The sequence below is a fragment of the Pseudophryne corroboree genome, chromosome 6 (genome assembly GCF_028390025.1).
Source record: "Pseudophryne corroboree isolate aPseCor3 chromosome 6, aPseCor3.hap2, whole genome shotgun sequence".
NCBI classification, from domain to species: Eukaryota; Metazoa; Chordata; class Amphibia; order Anura; family Myobatrachidae; genus Pseudophryne; species Pseudophryne corroboree.
The window spans coordinates 621,891,212-621,908,565 of record NC_086449.1 but is presented as its reverse complement, the minus strand read 5'-3'; positions in this window follow the sequence as shown (position 1 = coordinate 621,908,565).

The window sequence follows — 17,354 nt, the reverse complement described above, 5'->3', positions numbered from 1 at the left end:
CATTCAGTGTGCTACAATGTGAATTTCGGCTCATTCACTGTGCTACAAGGTGAATTTCGGCTCATTCAGTGTGCTACAAGGTGAATTTCAGTTCATTCAGTGTGCTACAAGGTGAATTTCAGCTCATTCAGTGTGCTACATGGTGAATTTCGGCTCATTCAGTGTGCTACATGGTGAATTTTGGCTCATTCAGTGTGCTACAATGTGAATTTCGGCTCATTCAGTGAGGTAAATTTACTAAGATTCGTATTTTCCGGTTTGAGGTCAAAGTTCAATCACGAATGACATTGCAAGTGTAAATTTGCAACTTTTTGAATTTATTACGGCTAATTTACTAGGCTGTCGTATTCTGCATTTTCCGTTTTTCCGATGTCGATGTCATTCGTTTTTTTTGGCAGTGTTTTACGTGAGTGACTTGTAAAACACTGCCGACTTTAATACAATGAATCTCGGCCGGATCTGAGAGATCCGTGCTGGGCTTCATTGTGCACTTTAAAAAAAAAAAAAATCAGTGTTAAATTAAAAAAAATAAAAATGCGTGGGGTCCCCCCTCCTAAGCAAAACCAGCCTCGGGCTCTTTGAGCCGGCCCTGGTTGCAAAAATATGGGGGAAAAAATGATAGAGGTTCCCCCATATTTCAACAACCAGCACCGGGCTCTGCGCCTGGTCCTGGTTCCAAAAATACGGGGGACAAAAAGCGTAGGGGTCCCCCGTATTTCTGAAACCAGCACCGGGCTCCACTAGCCAGATACATAATGCCACAGCCGGGGGACACTTTTATATAGCTCCCGGCGGCCCTGGCATTACATAACCAACTAGTCACCCCTGGCCGGGGTACCCTGGAGGAGTGGGGACCCCTTAAATCAAGGGGTCCCCCCCTCCAGCCACCCAAGGACCAGGGGTGAAGCCCGAGGCTGTCCCCCCCATCCATGTGCTGCGGATGGGAGGCTGATAGCCGTTGTGTAAAAAAATGAATATTGTTTTTAGTAGCAGTACTACAAGTCCCAGCAAGCCTCCCCCGCAAGCTGGCACTTGGAGAACCACAAGTACCAGCATGCGGAGGAAAACCAGGCCCGCTGGTACCTGTAGTACTACTACTAAAAAAATACCCCAATAAAAACATAAGACACACACCTTGAAGTTGAAAGTATAACTTTAATACATACATACACACCTCCATATACACATACTTACCTTATGTTCACACGAGGGTCGGTCCTCTTCTCCATGTAGAATCCATGGTGTACCTGTGGAAAAAATTATACTCACATACTCCAGTGTAGAAGCCTCTTCTTCTTTTAATTCATTTGTAATCCAGGTACTTGTCAAAATAAAAAAACGGACACCCGACCTCGCACTGAAAGGGGCCCCATGTTTTCACATGGGACCCCTTTCCCCGAATGCCAGGAACCCCCTCTGACTTATGTCTAAGTGGGTTCCATCAGCCAATCAGGGAACGCCACGTTGTGGCATCCTCCTGATCGGCTGTGTGCTCCTGTACTGTATGACAGGCGGCACACGGCAGTGTTACAATGTAGCGCCTATGCGCTCCATTATAACCAATGGTGGGAACTTTGTGGTCAGCGGGTGACCGAAAGTAACCTCACCGCTGACCACAAAGTTCCCACCATTGGTTATAATGGTTGGCACTTGTAAAGCCAAAAAGGGTGTGTGGCTTCGTTGAAATGGGCGTGGCTTCGCGTAAAGGGGCGTGGTATTGCAGGAAAAGACTACCTTATACCCCAGTTTTGCAACCTGCACGCCCAGACGTTAGCCACCACAGGAAAGAAAAATAATCCTGATTCATGCCCCTTACATTATTTGTAATTTTTCCTCCTTATAGTAATGCCCAGTATACATTATGCCACATACTGCAATGGCCTTAGCCATTATGCCACACACAATAATGCACATGACATAATATGCACACACTGTAATGCCCCCGACACATTATGCCACACACCGTAATGCCTGTGACACATTATGACAGGAATCGCAATGCCCGTTATACATTATGCTACACACTGCAATGCCCCTGATACATTATAGCACATACAATGTCTGTGACACAGTATGACACACACCACAATGATCCTGAGACATTATACCACATACCACAATGCCCGTGATATAGTATACAACACACCGTAATGCCTGACACATTATGACACACACCGCAATGTCCGTGATACATTATGCCACACACCGTAATGCCCATTACACATTAAGTTCTACAGTAAGGCTTCTAATTACTTTTAAATTACCTGCTCGTTGCCAGGGGTTTCATGCTCTTGGTTCCATGCACGGTGCCAGGGGTTTTCATGCTCAGGGTGTCATGCTCGTTGCCAGAGGTTTCATGCACTGGGTGTCATGCTCGTTGCCAGCGGTTTCATGCACTGGGTGTCATGCTTGTTGCCAGGGGTTTCATGCACTGGGTGTCATGCTCGTTGCTAGGGGGTAGTGCTTGTTGCTAGGGCCATGCTCCCAGTGCCACATATGCCCCCAGTGCCAGATATTCCCCCACAGTGCCAGGTATATGCCCCCAGTGCCAGATATTCCCCCACTGTGCCAGGTACATGCCCCCAGTGCCACATATACCCCCCCAGTGCCACATATGCCCCCTCAGTGCCTGCTCCCTCCAGTGCCAAATATTCCCCCACAGTGCCACATATGCCCCCTCAGTGCCTGCTCCCCCCAGTGCCAGATATTCCCCCACAGTGCCAGGTATATGCCCCCAGTGCCAGATATTCCCCCACAGTGCCACATATGCCCCCTCAGTGCCTGCTCCCCCCAGTGCCAGATATTCCCCCACAGTGCCAGGTATATGCCCCCAGTGCCAGATCTTCCCCCACAGTGCCAGGTACATGCCCCCAGTGCCAGGTACATGCCCCAAGTGCCAGATATTCCCCCACAGTGCCACATATGCCCCCTCAGTGCCTGCTCCCCCCAGTGCCAAATATTCCCCCACAGTGCCAGGTATATGCCCCCAGTGCCAGGTATATGCCCCCAGTGCCAGATCTTCCCCCACAGTGCCAGGTATATGCCCCCAGTGCCAGATCTTCCCCCACAGTGCCAGGTATATGCCCCCAGTGCCAGATCTTCCCCCACAGTGCCAGGTATATGCCCCCATTGCCAGATCTTCCCCCTCAGTGCCTGCTCCCCCCCCTCCCTTTGTGTTGGAGGGACACGGAGCGCATGGCGCGCCTCTCCTGTGTCCCTCCTGGCTTTCCTGCCGGTCTAATAAAGGAAGTGCCGGTTCGTGAGCCAATCAGAGCTCACGAACGGCACTTCCTTTATTAGACAGGCCGGGGGAGAGCCAGGGAGGGACACAGGAGAGGCGCGCGCTGTGCGCTCTGTGTCCCTCCTTACAGCAGCGGAGGGAAGGAGACCGCAGATTGACATGCGGACGCTCGTCCGCATGTCAATCTGTGCAAAGTCAGTGGCGCCCCCAGTGGGGCAGTAGTTACGCCACTGGCCAGGGCGTTGTGTTACTTGTAGTGCCATGGGAAAACATGGAGCGCGTAAGGCAGTGGGGTGTATAGCTAGGCGTGTAAATGTAGACGGGCAGCGGGGTGACTAGGGGGGATGGCGGCGTCGTCTAAGTTTGCACGGGTATCGTGGGAAATAGCGGGGGGGGGGTTTCAGCGTTGCAGATGTGCAGCAGATGTGCTGGCAGACATGGGTGGGGTCTTTCATGAAGGGTGTTACTGTGCTACCAGAGTGGGGAGCAGTGCCAGGGCGTTGTGTTACTTGTAGTGCCACGGGAAAACATGGAGCGCATAAGGCAGTGGGATGTATAGCTAGGCGTGTAAATGTAGACGGGCAGCGGGGTGACTAGGGGGGATGGTGTTGGCGTCTAAGTTTGCACGGGTATCGTGGGGAATGAGAGGGGGGGGTGTCAGCGTTGCAGATGTGCAGCAGGGTGCCTGGGTGTGCTGGCAGACATGGGTGGGGTCTTTCATGAAGGGTGTTACTGTGCTACCAGAGCGGGGAGCAGTGCCAGGGCGTTGTGTTACTTGTAGTGCCACGGGAAAACATGGAGCGCGTAAGGCAGTGGGGTGTATAGCTAGGCGTGTAAATGTAGACGGACAGCGGGGTGACTAGGGGGGATGGTGTTGGCGTCTAAGTTTGCACGGGTATCGTGGGGAATGAGAGGGGGGGGAGTGTCAGCGTTGCAGATGTGCAGCAGGGTGCCCGGGTGTGCTGGCAGATACGGGTGGGGACTTTCATGAAGGGTGTTACTGTGCTACCAGAGCGGGGTGCAGTGCCAGGGCGTTGTGTTACTTGTAGTGCCACGGGGAAACATGGAGCGCGTAAGGCAGTGGGGTGTATAGCTAGGCGTGTAAATGTAGACGGGCAGCGGGGTGACTAGGGGGGATGGTGTTGGCGTCTAAGTTTGCACGGGTATCGTGGGGAATGAGAGGGGGGGGTGTGTCAGCGTTGCAGATGTGCAGCAGGGTGCCGGGTGTGCTGGCAGACATGGGTGGGGTCTTTCATGAAGGGTGTTACTGTGCTACCAGAGCGGGGAGCAGTGCCAGGGCGTTGTGTTACTTGTAGTGCCACGGGAAAACATGGAGCGCGTAAGGCAGTGGGGTGTATAGCTAGGCGTGTAAATGTAGACGGACAGCGGGGTGACTAGGGGGGATGGTGTTGGCGTCTAAGTTTGCACGGGTATCGTGGGGAATGAGAGGGGGGGGGGGGTGTCAGCGTTGCAGATGTGCAGCAGTGTGCCCGGGTGTGCTGGCAGATACGGGTGGGGACTTTCATGAAGGGTGTTACTGTGCTACCAGAGCGGGGAGCAGTGCCAGGGCGTTGTGTTACTTGTAGTGCCACGGGGAAACATGGAGCGCGTAAGGCAGTGGGGTGTATAGCTAGGCGTGTAAATGTAGACGGATAGCGGGGTGACTAGGGGGGATGGTGTTGGCATCTAAGTTTGCACGGGTATCGTGGGGAATGAGAGGGGGGGGGGGGTGTCAGCGTTGCAGATGTGCAGCAGGGTGCCCGGGTGTGCTGGCAGACATGGGTGGGGTCTTTCATGAAGGGTGTTACTGTGCTACCAGAGCGGGGTGCAGTGCCAGGGCGTTGTGTTACTTGTAGTGCCACGGGGAAACATGGAGCGCGCAAGGCAGTGGGGTGTATAGCTAGGCGTGTAAATGTAGATGGGAAGCGGGGTGACTAGGGGGGATGGCTGAACCGGTATCGGGGTGGATAGCAGGTGGGGGGGAGGGGGGCAGCGTTGCAGATGTGCAGCAGGTCAGGGTATTGTGTAGGTGGTGGATGTAAGGGCTGGCTGGAAGCTGTAGTTCCATGAATGGAAGCAGGGATCGCGCTGTAGAGTGTTTTTCTATACTTGGCCTATTTATATGTCGATATATTAACTGTCGTGTCGATCTAAGTTTTGTCGATCTTATATATGTCGAGCTATTACATGTCGACCCAATTAAGTTTCGATCTAAGTTTTGTCGGTCTATGGTTTGTCGATCTTCTGTATGTGGATGTATTTGTTTGTCGAACAATTACATGTCGATCTAATTTTTGTCGGTCTATGTTTTGTCGGTCTATGGTTTGTCGATCTTCTGTATGTCGATGTATTTGTTTGTCGAACAATTATATGTCGATCTGTGTTTTGTCGGTCTATGTTTTGTCGGTCTATGGTTTGTCGATCTTCTGTATGTCGATCTGTTTGTTTGTTGAACAATTACATGTCGATGAGTTTTTGGTTGAACTTGTTCCTGTCGATGATTTGTTTGTCGATCTTACGTTGTGTCGCTGTTGTGCGTGATCGATCATGTGTTGTGTCGATGTACTGTTTGTCGAATATACGTCTTGTCGATGTTCGGGGTTTGTCGATGTAGTGGATGTCGATGTTGGTGATATGTCGATCTTGTGTTTGTCGATGTTCGATCACTGTCGATGTAGGTGTTGTCTATGTTGCGTGGTCGATGTTAGCGTTGTCGAACTAGCGGGTGCCGATCCATCGACCGGATACCGAATTTCGGCTCATTCAGTGTGCTACAAGGTGAATTTCGGCTCATTCAGTGTGCTACAAGGTGAATTTCGGCTCATTCAGTGTGCTACAATGTGAATTTCGGCTCATTCAGTGTGCTACAATGTGAATTTCGGCTCATTCAGTGTGCTACAAGGTGAATTTCGGCTCATTCAGTGTGCTTCAATGTGAATTTCGGCTCGTACCGTGTCCTATAATGTGAATTTCAGCTCGTACCGTGTGCTATAAAGTGAAAGGGGCACCAGTACTAGATAGTATAAGGGGTTCTACTACACGGGACACGCCCCCTTTTGGGTGACCACGCCCCCTTTTCTGGAGCGAGCGCGCCTTTGGCGCGCACATAATTACATCCTTGACTTTTGCATACCCCCACTTCAAAATTTCCACTTCGACCACTGTATATATACATATAATCTATCTATCTATCTATCTATCTATCTATCTATCTATCTATCTATCTATCTATCTATCTATCTATCTATCATAATTGGATGAATAAGAGCAGCACTGTAAGTCTATGTGATAAAAGCAATTACAGCTTTATTGTGATCGACCACCACCACTACCATCAACACATTTTGTTGCTCTGTGCTAGTATGAGCACTGGTGCACTCCTATTTTAAAATAGGAACAACGCACAAAAAAGAGGCATGGTCTCGTGGTGAAAGGGTGTGGCCATACAATAGTACCCCTAATTCAAATTATGCCACACAGCAGTGCCCCTGACACACATTACACTGCATAGTAGTATGCCTTATTCTCATTGCACCACACAGTAGTACCCTACCCTGTCAGGTGAAGGGGGGATTACCTCCAAAGCCGGTATCTGGGGCTTGCCCATCCAGCTGCTGGCGGTGCTGCATGGCTGTAGTAAGGCATGGTAGTGCTGGCGGCGGTGACGGTGCAGCTTCCAGAATGTGGGAGACGGGGGACCTGCTGGGTAAGAGGCTGAGCTCCTGTGTGTCTGCAGCACTGGGGACCACCATGTTGGAGATCAAAGTTCTCTGTGTCCAATTGCTGAGTTCTGTGGAATGCTCAGTCCAATGGGAGGCATCTTCCTCTTACAAAAGGGATCAGCCCACTCATGCATGCTGCCAGTGTTTATGTTACTGCCTAGAGCAGAAGCTCCAGCTCTGAGCTTCCTCAGGTGTCCCTTGTGGTTTCCCATGATCCAAAGGGTCACCAACTCCGCTGTGCAAGCCTGTCTGTAACCTTCCACTGCACCTCTGCGGGCGGCTTCTCTGTTCCTCAGTCCGCAGCTGTCCGCACTCCGGGTGGCACCCTGGGTGCCCTGCAAACGTAGATGGGCTCCCCGGTCATCTGCAGTGTCCCCTAGCCTCAACTATTCAGCATTTATTCCTCAGTCTTCAAAGCAGCAATATTCAGTGTCCTTCAGCCACGTCTCTGCAGCATTAATTCTTCAACAGTTATATCCAGTGTTCTTCAGTGACACCTCTGCATCATTCATTCTTCAACAGTTATATTCAGTCACGTCTCCGCAGCATTCATTCTTCAAGTTATATTCAGTGTTCTTCAGTCATGCATCCACAGCATTAATTATTCAACAGTTATATTCAGTGTTCATCAGTCACTTCTGAGTTCTTCAACCATGTCTCTCAGTGAACATTCTTACAGCTCCTTCCAGAGTATTGTAGCCTAGCCCTAAGTTCTGTTCTTCAGTTACTCATCCTAGAACCTCGAGTTACTGTATATGAGAAGGAATTATATCCGGCCTCCCTAGTTCCTCCCTGCTTCCACAGCCACTCCTCCAACGAACGCCCAGCCTTCGGATTCTCAACTTCAGCCCGTTGTGACATACCCCTTTATACACGTCATGACACACAGTAGTACCTCTTATACACTGTGTGCTACATAGTAGTACCCCTTATACATGTTAAGCTACACACTAGAGCCCCTTATTCACATTACGCTACACAGTGGTACCCCTTACACATTATTCAACACAGTAGTGCCTCTTAAACTATGCCACAAAGTAGTTGTACCTCTTACACTATTATGCAACACAGTAGCCCCTTACACATTATCCACACAGCAGCAATGCCCCTTACACATTATGACATACAGTAGTAGTGGCTCTTATACATTATGCCACACAGTATTGCCCTTTACACATTATGCCACACAGTATGGTTCCTGACACATTATGCCACACAGTAGGTTATACAATATGCCCAAACAGCAGTATTACCTCGTACAATTTATGCCACACAAAAGTGCCCCTTACACATTAAGCCACACAATAACAGTGCCCCTGTTCACTGCCAGTGGGGTGTTTCAGGGGCAAATGAAGAAACGACTGGTGGTTCCATATATATATATATATATATATATATATATATATATACATATATATATATAAAAGAAACAAAAGCAAAATACCCTTCTTGTGCTGAAAATAAGCAGCACTACTGAAAAGACCCCTGTTAGTGGAACCTTAAAGATAGATAGACACAACAAATGCAGAGTGCGCTAAAACATTAAATACCGATTGAAATTTATTCAATTCCAGATTTGCAGATGAAACTTCTCTTGGATTCTTTTCCCCTTAGAGAATTCACAATTGAGGCCTAATGAGAAACCCGCTCACCAAAGAAATAATCACCCGACAAAAAATACAACAGCTTAGTAACAGTTTTAAAAAAGTTTTTTAATCCATAATCATACTTTAGCATGATATGACAGTAATAAAATAACAATACAATACATTGGACACACACCAAAGTGCTTTGAGCAGGTACAATGGAAGATCCTCCTCACCTTAAAGGTGTGAGCTCTAGGGAGGATATTCAATGCAAAGGGATAGTAGTGTACAATGATTGATAAACCCTACGCGTTTCATCCAAACGGACTTCTTCAGGGGTAAAAAATGTCTAGGTGTAATGTGCAAAGAAAATCTTATTAGAATGGAAGAAGTTAAAATAAAAAAAATAAAAAAACATTCTTCATTTAGGGAAATGTGGAGTATTATAGTTACCCACCTAAAAACGTATTGTGTTGAGTTCCACAAGGGAGACCATTAATTTTGGAATTGGTTCATTGAAAACCGATGTGCCACATATATAGTTGAATCTATTTGTTAGAAATTATAATTTTATTATTATTAGACACCTACTCCCATGAAACCATATCTAAAATGACAGTAATTAACTGATACTAACCTAGAATATAGGTGTGAACTGCTTAAATAAATGTAATTCATGACATTTTAGAAGCCATAATGGTTGTAGAGGTGATATACCACCTGTACAAAAAAAAGTGAAAAAGATATTCCTTAATCATATATAGAAAGTGCTCAGTGCATATGGAGGGAAGGGAAAAACTTTCGATTGAACCGTACCATTTATAAAAAGCGAGTGATCCACAGTGGGGTGTTTCAGGGGCAAATGTAGAAACGACTGTGGGTTCCATATATATATATATATATATATATATATATATATATATATATACACACACACATATTTATATAAATACTAGCTTTTTGCCTTCGGCTTCCCTCGCGTGGACATCTTAACGCAATAAGACTATTTTCATTGCGCCCATCACTATTCACCTCAGCGACCCCCAAAACTATGGATTTTTACATGTCACCCCCTTCCCACCCCCACCCCCCAGGGGTGCTAGGGGTGTCTTACCCCCACAGTATTTTTGTCCAGATTGTAAGTCATATGTGTACCAAGTTTGGTGTAAATTGCTCCAGACATTCCAGAGTTATGCTGGAACATATATACATACAGTACATCTATATATACTGTATACATATATATATATCTTTATACAGCAGCTGAGTATGTATTCTGTGTAGCGAGTGCTCTGCTAAGAGCTCTCTGTAGCTGTGGCTGGGGTCGTGATCGTGGCTTTTGCTAATAGTTCTGCCACATATGTATGGAGATCCATGCTGCATTCGAGTGTGAATCTAACCCATGGCCATAGGTAAGTATGGGAGTGGAGTGTGACAAAGCAGAGAGGGAGGAGGTTGATATGGGGTGGGGTGAGGGGTTTGACGATCAGCAATCAGAGTGAGGGCAGAGAAGCAGAAAGAGGTCACTGACAGCTAAGGCTTCTGTAGCTCTGTGTGCCTCATGTCTCAAAAAGGATAGATGTATGGCAATAGATGCACAGATATTCAGCGGTACTGTACAAATCCAAGCAATGCAGAAGTGGTGGTATAGGGGGTAATTCCAAGTTGATCGCAGCAGGACATTTTTTAGCAGTTGGGCAAAACCATGTACACTGCAGGGGAGGCAGATATAACATGTGCAGAGAGAGTTAGATTTGGGTGTGGTGTGTTCAATCTGCAATCTAAATTGCAGTGTAAAAATAAAGCAGCCAGGATTTATCCTGCACAGAAACAAAATAACCCACCCAAATCTAACTCTCTCTGCACATGTTATATCTGCCTCCCCTGCAGTGCACATGGTTTTGCCCAATTGCTAACAAACTTGCTGCTGCGATCAACTCAGAATTACCCCCATACAGCGGTACTGTACAACTCGAAGCAGTGGAGAAGTGGTATACAGTGGTACTGTACAAATTGAAGCAGCGGAGAAGTGGTATACAGTGGTACTGTACAAATCCAAGCAGTGGAGAAGTGGTATATAGCAGTACTGTACAAATCCAAGCAGTGGAGAAGTGGTATACAGCAGTAATGTACAAATCCAAGCAGTGGAGAAGTGGTATACACCAGTACTGTACAAATCCAAGCAGTGGAAAAGTTGTGGTATACAGCGGTACTGTACAAATCCAAGTAGTACAGAAATGGTGGTATACATCGGTACTGTACAAATCCAAGCAGTGCAGAAGTGGTGGTATACAGCGGTACTGTACAAATCCAAGTAGTACAGAAATGGTGGTATACATCGGCACTGTACAAATACAAGCAGTGGAGAAGTGGTGGTATACAGTGGTACTGTACAAATCCAAGCAGTGGAGAAGTGGTGGTATGGCATACTGTCGTATACCGGCCCATCACATATGCGGACAGCCCCCACCCTCCAATCTTGCACTGCCTCTGATCCAACAACTAGCCATCCTCAGCATTCATATGCTGTGGCCAGTGGCGAATTTCCCATTAGGCATGTGCCTAGGGGTGGCACTAGTTTAGGGGCAGCACCTGGATGCTTGTGTTGGTACTGTCAGCCCAAAAAATACCAGTAACTGCTAAATATTTCCACTGTACTGTACCATATGCCATCTTGAAAGGAGTGTACACGTGTAGGACATGCACATACTGCCCCTGTAAGCTGTACTAATAATAAATAAAACATTTCATAGTGACTTTTATTATTATTCTATTAAATTGGCTATCCTAAAATGACGGCATATAAGCAATCAATAAAAATAATAAAATTAGGCAAGTGGTAGGCGGCCATTACTGTTGTGCCTAGGGGCGCCCTCACCCTTAAATCCGCCCTTGGCTATGGCCACTGTTTTTCCGCTAATCTGAGCCATATTTAGTGATCATGTTAAAATTTTAATCTGCTGTAGATTGTGTATGTAATTCTTCAGGGTGTAATCTGCAATAGATTAGTTTATTAAACTCTTTGCTTTCTGCATGGCTCCGCTTAAAGGTGACACTGCCAGCGGTGACAAACATATTATATTTAATTGTAATATCATATTAAATACCATCTTCTAGTTGAATACAGTGTCCTACATCCCAATGACTAATCATTACAGTACCAAAAACAGATCTTCCTTACTCAGCTCTTTTTTCTGAGATCAGCTGGAGGCCGTGGCTGGGGGAGAATAGACAGGCTATGACACCAACCTCTAGCCATGTCCCAAGCCATGCCCTCTATGTAGCAAACTATTGCCCCGTGTGATCTAACTACATTTATAAATCATTAGATTTCGCCCCTTTCTTTCTGGGAACATTTGGGCTGTGCCATATACTACAGATCTTTAGATGGATATGAAGAGGCAGCTGTGTTGGGTAATGTAGGTTGAGCAGGCTTGGACTGGCCCACAGGGGTACAGGGGAATCTACCGGTGGGCCCCACTGCCTGGGGCCCCATCTCCTGTTTTAAGAATCAGGTTCTAGACTATGTACTTGATGGTGTATTTTCTACAGTGCACTGCTGTTATTAATCTGTTATTAATCTGGTACATTATCATGCATGCAGCAGCTGAATTTACTGTATATATTTATGAAGACATTGCACTCTCTAATGGTTAGTCACACCAATGAGGTGTAAGGCCACACACCCTCTGCAGACTAGCCACACCCCTAACATGGGCCTCTAACACTGCATTCCCCTGGTGGGCCATCCATGCCCCAGTCCAACACTAAGGTTGAGTACAGTAGAGATGTAGGAAGATGTTTATAACAATACAGTCAATAAAAGCGCAAGAACTCAGTGTTATTGTTACTGAGGCGTCTTCATTAAACGGCACCTGGAAAGTTTCAGCTGGGTACCTATGCAGCTCAGTGAAAGTCAAGCAAACCCTGGGCACGGTGGGTGTAATTGCGCCAGCATTGCGTGCGCACTGCACAGAAATACATGTCAGCACTAGGACCCAGCTACATCAGACATTTTCAAGCTCAGTCTTCAAGCAATGTCATCTGGCTAGCTAGACTGTCAGGCTCTCCAGGTCTAGAGTAAGATAGTTTCCTAAATATACAGATATATTCTATTACTTAGTAGTACACTAAATTGTTTTATTACAAGATTGTAATAATTTCCTTATGTCTGCTTAGTAGACCAGTATATATAAACCTAAAGTGGTAGGCGCAGTTTACTAAGAGTTAACTCCATGTTTCTGTGATTTTAATTAGTTGTCCGATACACAAGCATGGCTTGATTTGATTTTTAATTTTCTGTAACAATCATTTTGAAATTGACTGTCACTCTAATTGGCCTTTGTTCACCATCAGTGATGCATCTGGTGACTGATGTATAATGAGTAGATAAGAGATTCCCACAATTATTTTCTCTTAACAATTAGATCACACTTTTCAATTGCTCATCAATAAGTAAAAAAAAACTGTGTTCAAATTAGCAACCTAATTTATGACTTGTTCATTAGGAGTCACCGTGTATGTGTTTGTATGCCTTATTGGAAAAGGTTGATACTTTTATTTATGAACAGAAGTGGTAATTGGTAATTGTGACTCACCTGTTTTATTACACTGAACAGGGCTGTGCAATGTGCAGCTGACTTAACTGTGGAGATAACGTCAGTCATCTTCTTAACTTCCACTGTAGTTAACTTCACTACATCAGGAGTGTAACACAAACAGCAAACTTCGGGGAAGATTGAACAATTACTTATATTCTTGTTATCGCTTATTACAAATGTTGAATGGTGCTCTAGCCAATCAGCTCCTAACTGTCATGTGTTCACATATACCGCTGTCAGATCGCAATGGCGGGTCCCTCCAGGGAATTAGAAACGGGTCCTTCCTGGGTGGGACCTGGCATTGGACCTCACACACCGCAATGCCGGTTGCCTTCAGGGTGTCACGATCCTGGTATCTGGACGCCATTACCTGCCTTTCAGATGTCTCCAGAGGCTCGCTCAGCGTTCCAAGGCCGGATCTCGTCTGTGTCCACATGCTGCACATCCCTCCTGTCACGCTGAGATGCTGTTACAGCGGCGCCATGTTTGAATCGTGCATGGCGTCTCCCGTCCTCCGCGGCCTCCGCCGCCGCTCCTGTGTTATAGGTGCAGGTTGTCAGTGTGGTGTTCCATGCCTGCCGCGGCCTCCGTTGTCATCCACGAGTATCAGCATACATTTCTCAGTCTGGCGTCTCCTGTCCTCTGCGGCCGGCGCCGCCATTGCAGTTATGTTTCCACATGGTTTCCTAAACCAGTTTTCCCTCCAAGTTCTAACATGGGCGCAGCCATGTTGGATTCAATCACATGTTTCAGTTCCTCCAATCCACTGCCTGGAAATCTGCATAATTGCCCAGCCAATACCTGCATTGCTGCAGGTATAAGTATCCTGTGCCTGGGCCAGCAAATGGTCAGTGCTTTGTTTGTCATACCTTGTTCCAGTCTCTCTCCTGTGGTTGTGTTTCCAGGTTCCAGCTCCTGTCTCCAGCATCCACCAAAGAGACCCGCACCTGCCTACCATCCTGCGGTGCAGCCTGACTCTGCAGTCCTCCGTGGCTGATCCAGTTTCCAGCTTCCAGCTATTTCATCTGCTTCCAGCAGTATCCACTACCACCGGTAATCATCCTTCAATTCCTCTGTTTCCACGCTCCCTAGCATCTTACTATATTCACTCCGTGTTTCATCACCTGGCTGGTTCCACCCAGCATTCATTCAGTGACTTTATCATCTGGCTGATTCCATTCCGCATCCACTCCGTGTCTTACCACCTGGCTGGTTCCATCCAGCAATTACAACAGCTGATTCAAGTTACCAACTTCATCTGTTCCATCTACTGGCATGTTCCTTGGATATCTTCACTACTACAGCCAGGCCTGGTAAGGTTATTCCATCTAAGGACTGTAACAGCTGTTCTTACCTACCAGTGTCCTGTGTAACCATTTCATGGTCAGAGTGCTCAAAAAACTTTTATTTTGACTTTTACCTGGTTGTCATGGTCACACCTTCGGGTTTCCTTTTAACACTTACATGTCCAGGGGTCTGATTAAACCTCCCCGGTTTAAGTTCCTCTCAGCCCCTACAACTGAGGCTTTCTCCTGTCAGCCAAAACCCTCAGTTGTGACAGTAAGCACTGAATGAATCCCATGAATCCAGCCGGAGACCAGGATCAAGCGGCTAGGCCGATGCAAGAACTGGCAGCCAGACTCGAACATCAGGAGGCTGCACAAGGCCACATCATCCGCTGTCTCCAGGATCTCTCTACGCGGCTGGATGGGATTCAAACGACCCTCCGTGGACCTGGCACGTCCGGTGCGTCCACTACAGTGACACCAGCTGTAACCCCACCCACCTTACCCATTTCCATTCCACGTCTTCATCTCCCAACGCCAGCAAAGTTTGACGGATCTCCAAGGTTCTGCAGGGGATTTCTTAACCAATGCGAAATCCACTTTGAGCTTCAGCCTGGCAATTTCCCCAGCGACCGTACTAAAATTGCCTATATAATTTCCCTTCTCAGCGGCTCAGCCCTTGACTGGGCATCACCTTTATGGTAGAAGTCTGATACCCTGCTGTCCTCCTATACGGACTTTGTGCCAACATTCAGGCGCATCTTCGACGAGCCAGGCCGGGTAACCTCTGCTTCATCTGAGATTCTCAGTTTACGCCAGGGAACACGTACTGTGGGACAGTATCTCATACAGTTCAAAATCCTGGCATCCGAACTGGCATGGAACGACGAGGCCCTGTATGCTGCATTCTGGCATGGCTTATCAGAACGCATCAAGGATGAGTTAGCTACCAGAGACGTGCCCTCTAAGTTGGATGAGCTAATTTCTCCTTGCACGAAGGTTGATCTACGTTTCAGAGAGAGAGCAACCGAGCGAGGAAGATCGTCTGCTCCAAAATCTTTTGCTCCTCCTCTTCGTCAACCGTCTCCATCCAAGGATGAGCCCATGCAAATTGGCCGTTCCCGTCTATCTCCCGCTGAGCACCGAAGACGTCTCTCTAAGTCTCTCTGTCTCTATTGTGCAGCTCCGTCTCACATTATCAATGCCTGTCCCAAACATCCGGGAAACTCCAAATCCTAGCTCGCCAAGGAGAGGGCCGGCTAGGAGTAATGATCTCCTCTCCATCTCCTCATGATTGTAATCTCCCAGTCTCGCTCCAAATTGCTCAACGTTACAGGAACGTCATTGCCCTCCTTGATTCCGGAGCAGCTGGGAATTTCATAACCGAAGCTTATGTTAAACGGTGGTCCCTACCCACCGAGAGACTTCCTTTGTCCATCTCCTTAACTGCAGTAGATGGCAGCAAGATTTTTGACGCAGTTATTTCTCTAAGGACTCTACCAGTTCGTCTGAGAGTGGGTGTTCTTCATGCAGAATTTATTTCCTTCCTAGTGATTCCAAGAGCCACACATCCAGTGGTTTTGGGCCTTCCATGGCTCCGTCTCCACAATCCGTCGATTGACTGGACGACTACGCAAATACTAGCATGGGGTCCCTCCTGTGCAAAGACTTGTTTGTCCAAAGTGCTTCCTGTTTGTTCTTCTTTCCCCAGGTCGTCTGATGTTCCACCTCCTCCATATCAAGACTACACGGACGTGTTCAGTAAAGCTTCTGCTGATATCCTGCCTCCTCATAGAGAATGGGACTGCCCAATTGATCTCATTCCAGGGAAGGTTCCACCTTGAGGCCGAACTTACCCGTTGTCTCTGCCTGAGACGCACTCCATGGAGGAGTACATCAAAGAGAACCTGGCGAAAGGTTTTATCCGACCTTCTTCTTTTCCAGCTGGCGCAGTCTTCTTCTTCGTTAAGAAGAAAGACGGTGGTCTGCGACCGTGCATCGATTACAGAGGTCTGAACGACATTACCGTTAAGAACCAGTATCCTTACCTTTGATTACAGAGCTCTTCGATAGAGTCAGCGGAGCAACCATCTTTACAAAGTTGGATTTGAGGGGTGCCTACAATCTCATCCGGATCCGTGAGGGTGACGAGTGGAAGACCGCCTTTAACACCCGTGATGGACATTATGAGTACCTCGTCATGCCCTTCGGATTGAGTAATGCTCCAGCTGTCTTCCAGCATTTCGTGAATGAGATCTTCAGAGACATCTTATACCGCCATGTCGTGGTTTATTTAGATGATATCCTCATCTTTGCCAATAATCTAGAGGAACATCGTTTCTGGGTAAAGGAGGTTCTGTCCCGTCTCCGTGTCAATCATCTCTATTGCAAATTGGAGAAATGTGTCTTTGAAGTTAAATCCATTCCGTTTCTAGGTTACATTGTGTCCGGTTCCGGACTAGAGATGGATCCTGAGACACTACAAGCAATCCAGAATTGGCAGATACCCTTAACCCTCAAAGGGGTCCAGAGGTTCTTAGGGTTCGCCAATTATTACAGAAAGTTCATACGAGACTTTTCCACTATTGTGGCGCCTATCACTGCATTAACCAAGAAGGGTGCTAACCCGTCCAAGTGGTCTGAAGAAGCTACGCAAGCTTTTCATCTTCTAAAACAATGTTTCATCTCTGCACCAGTTCTGAAACAGCCCGACACCGACTCTCCTTTCATCTTAGAGGTGGATGCCTCCTTCGTTGGAGTAGGAGCGGTGTTATCCCAGAGGGCTAAAGATAGCCATCTACATCCTTGCAGTTTCTTCTACCGGAAGTTCTCCCCAGCTGAGCGCAACTATGCCATTGGCGATCAGGAGTTGCTAGCCATCAAGCTCGCTCTAGAGGAGTGGAGATATCTGTTGGAGG